Source organism: Pinus tabuliformis, chromosome 5_2 (genome assembly GCF_031772625.1).
Source record: "Pinus tabuliformis cultivar Carrire ecotype Pingquan chromosome 5_2, CPIR1, whole genome shotgun sequence".
Classification (NCBI taxonomy): Eukaryota; Viridiplantae; Streptophyta; class Pinopsida; order Pinales; family Pinaceae; genus Pinus; species Pinus tabuliformis.
The window spans coordinates 484,379,717-484,383,667 of record NC_142306.1 but is presented as its reverse complement, the minus strand read 5'-3'; the positions used below and the strand labels follow the sequence as shown (position 1 = coordinate 484,383,667).

General features: G+C 37.3%; 1 pseudogene; it reads right to left on the bottom strand.

The window, feature by feature from the left end:
- Positions 1 to 1,351: 1,351 nt before the first annotated feature.
- LOC149159791 (uncharacterized) lies at positions 1,352 to 3,695 on the bottom strand (annotated as a pseudogene).
- Positions 3,696 to 3,951: the final 256 nt, after the last annotated feature.

Genomic DNA, 3,951 nt, shown 5'->3' with positions numbered 1-3,951 from the left:
GAATCAAGAAAAAAACAACGAAAAAAAATTCTAAGAGGAAAGGCAGGCATCTTCTCACAATTTAAATTTGTATTAATAATTAAACTACCTGATATCCCCACATATGTTTTTATATTTAATATATTTTTTATTTTTTATTATTTAATAAATAAAATTTAAATTATGAATTTATATTAATAATTTACTTTTAATTTCATAATATTAAAATTTTAATTTAACCAAACTCATAATTTGAATATATATTTTTAAAATATTTTTCTTTCTTAAATCTATAATAATAAAAGTGTGAAAACAATAATTTATAACAATAATATGCATACTTTAAAAAAATATTTTTATATGAAATTTATAATAATAAAAAACTTTTAAAAATTTCAAATTAAACTTCTTTTGTTTTTTTTTTTTTTTAATTCATTGCTATAGAAAAAATTGTTATACAAATATAGTTTATTTGTGATGTGTTTTAGAAAAAAATTTGGAATATTATTTTTGGTCTAATTTGCCCAAAATCTAATATGTATTTGTTGAAAACAAAATGAAATCACAATTTTGAATTATAAAGTGTGGATAATCACATTGCCTAAATATTTTTCACCATACTAAATTCTAGTAAAAAAAAACAATTTTAAATAAACAAATTTCAAGTTTTTTATACAACGTTTTCTCATCTTCTTTCCATGTTAAATCCATAATACTCCAAGCTTTTGAAGCTGGTTATATTTTCTTGATTTGTCGTTTCACTTTGAAATTCGCAAGATAAAGAAATTGCTAAAAAGAGAAGCCATAAACTACTGCTTTAAGGTCAAAGTGATGAAACTTGTATATAATAAACCTAGAGAATTTATTCTTTTTAGTACCTTTAACAACTACAAATGTTCCTCGCAATGGGCTATTGTCAAATCCTTAATCTCATTAACGATTATATGGAGTATATTGAATTCAAAGCTTCCGGTTCTATTTTCTTAATTTGTCGTTTGACTTTCAAATTCGGAAAATAAGAAATTTGTTAAACGAGAGAAGCCATAAACTATTGCTTTAAGGTCAAAGTGATGAAGGTTGTATCTGTGTGAACAGATAACAAACCTGAGATTTTTTTTTTACTACCTTTAGCAACTTCAAATCTTCCTCCCAACGGGCTATTGTCAAATCCTTAATCTCATTAAGGATTATATTGAATTCATCTTGTGACTATGTCCACCAAATCTTAGTATGATATAATCCGGTAACTTATTTGAATTTAAGCTATAATAACCAATTTCTTTCCCACCAAAACTGACTACGATATGACCTGTTCATGAGCTTGCCCATGGAAATTTTTTAAGGAAAAGGAGTGAAGAATAAATTTGTTTTATTAAAGATTAATAAAGAAAAACAAGTTGATTTAATAAAAATATAAAAGAATGATAACGACACCAACAGAACAGTTTGGTTGGATATCGTCTTAATCGCTGACACCGGGAGCATCTTACCAGAGCTGGTAGCAGGATCCCACATGGCGAGCAGCAGAAATTTGCGGCCATTGATTCCTTGGGCATTAAAACTTGCCCCCGTCGTTTCATCCACCAGAAGCTTTCTGAGGAACCCCAGGATATGTCCCTCTTTAGAATGTTCGTTGACACAATTCTTTGAACGGTTTCCAGGATTCCCTAACGTTATGGAGAGAAACCTGTTTGACTGCGTTCCTGCAAACTAGGCAGACACAAAAGACGCACTCACCCACTTCTTTTATTCTTCCGTTTTCAACTCGGGGGACCCTAATAACCTCTTCCACCTTTGAAAAAAGATTTGCAAATTTTTCGCATGCCCGAAGATCAGCGTCAAGAGGATGCAATTGAAGAGACCTTGCAACATTGATTTCCTCCATTGCTTTGCCAAGCAATTTTCTGAAGCATTGATTTCCTCCATTGCTTTGCCAAGCAATTTTCTGAATTCTCTGGTTGTGGGCTCCAGGAGCGGCCTTAGACATTGCTCCAACTCCAATCTGCATCTCTGGCACTTGCATTTAAAACCCCAACACTAACACTTAGCTTGGCGCTGCGGCAAGGGGACGAGAGCTGTGGGATTTTTTTGACATCACAGACCACTGCCGTGACAAGTTCATTTTGAGAGGTCGTAAGAATTTTGCCCTGCTGGTTCATGCTCAAAAACATAGGAGAAGCACTCCTCTCATCTTCATAAACAACTGCGACAACCTTGCTTACTGGCAATTTGAAATGTTGGGCGCGGGCATAGCATTTGAATTTTGAAATTCTCTCTATCTAAGTTGCATTGAATGAGTATGGTGGACTGTCCTATCTGCCGTATTTATGGTGGGACTGTGACATTTGGAGTCAGAGCCACGGAGTCGGAAAATCGGGATGCCGGAAAATACATGATGACCATTATAAAATTTTATTTTATCATGCGCTATGGAGGTATGGGCATGCCATTCATACAACTGTTGACATACATAGATGGGCCAGCCTTTAATACACAATATATGGCTGGTTAGCCCTTGCCTTTGGGATACATATCTTCTGAGGCTGAAGTGACTTCTACTTTGTACTTTTGGAGTGAAAGTTGAAGTCACTACCAATTTGTACTTCTAGAATAAACCATATGATTTGTATTCTTAAATATTACGAGACTATTTATAGACAATATCTTAGAAAATTTTAGACATGTATTTGTTTTTATTTAAATATTAGTTGCACATTTCTAAATTTCTGGTGTAAGTGAAACGAGTACTATTTAAATATTAGTTGCACATTTCTAAATTTCTGGTGTAAGTGAAACGAGTACTATAACAGTCAATGATACCTACGCAACATTAGACACCAATACTATAACAATCAATGATACCTACCCAACATTACACATCTCTCCCTAATCATTTTCATTTTCTTTTTCTTCTGGCAAACGATTAGAGAAACGAACATATTCATTTTCACTTGCAAAGTATTTACGTGAGTAAGATTTCCAACCAACCCGCATAAACATAGTTTTAAGCATCCCGGAGCTTTGTAATTTAAGTACGCGTTATTATATTACGAAGCAAACCATAGTATAATGGAAACCATGCAACTATTTTGGGAAACCTAAAAAGTTTTTTCTGTTTACCTTCCTCGTTGAGTTTAGTATCCACCACCAGAAGCTCCCCCATTACTGCCACCATTTCCAGCGCCGTATCCGGAACCAGAGCCAGAACCGTAACCTGAGCCAGCAGCAGAGCCGCTTCCGTAGCCACTGCCGCCGCCAGAACCACTGCCCTAACCAGAGCCCACACAGTAACCATTGCCGTTGCCCGCTCCCTTACCACTCCCCGAGCCCACCCCATAACCGTTTCCTGAACATCGCCGCTTCCGTTGCCTGTCCCGGACCCAGCGTAAGAGCCGGCCCCCGAAGCAGTGCTTGAACTGCAACCTTAGCCAGCGGCAGAACCAGCACCTGAGCCAGACCCTGACACCGAACCAGAACCACTAGCACTCCCACCACCTCCGGAGCCGCCCAAGCCCAGCCCTATGCCGACACCTACGCTGAGACCCAAAGCTCCGCCAAGGTCCAACCCTAGATTGCTTCGTGCAACGCGGCTCTCAACTATAGCAGAAGAAAACAGAAGCCCGGCCATGGCGGCGAAAAGGAAGCGTTTCTGGTTCGACATTGCTTACCAAATCCACACTGTCCCTTACCTTATCTTAGTAAAGCCAAGATGGAACTGATAGACTCTAGTATGTGAAACATGGAATGAGCAAGAGGCTTTTATAGAGTTAACAGGATCCTCGAATAAATCACTGTGATACGTGTGAACTTCTGCGTATGTCCTTTGAAGGCCTGCACTCACCGATAGTGGGGCGTGACTAATACATACACTGGAGCATGCAAGGTGGTGGGACTCTGAAAAAGTGAAGGAGATGAGTTGAAGTTAGTTGTATATTTGGTGCGGTGGGGCGGCAGAGCATTGTCTATCCATGT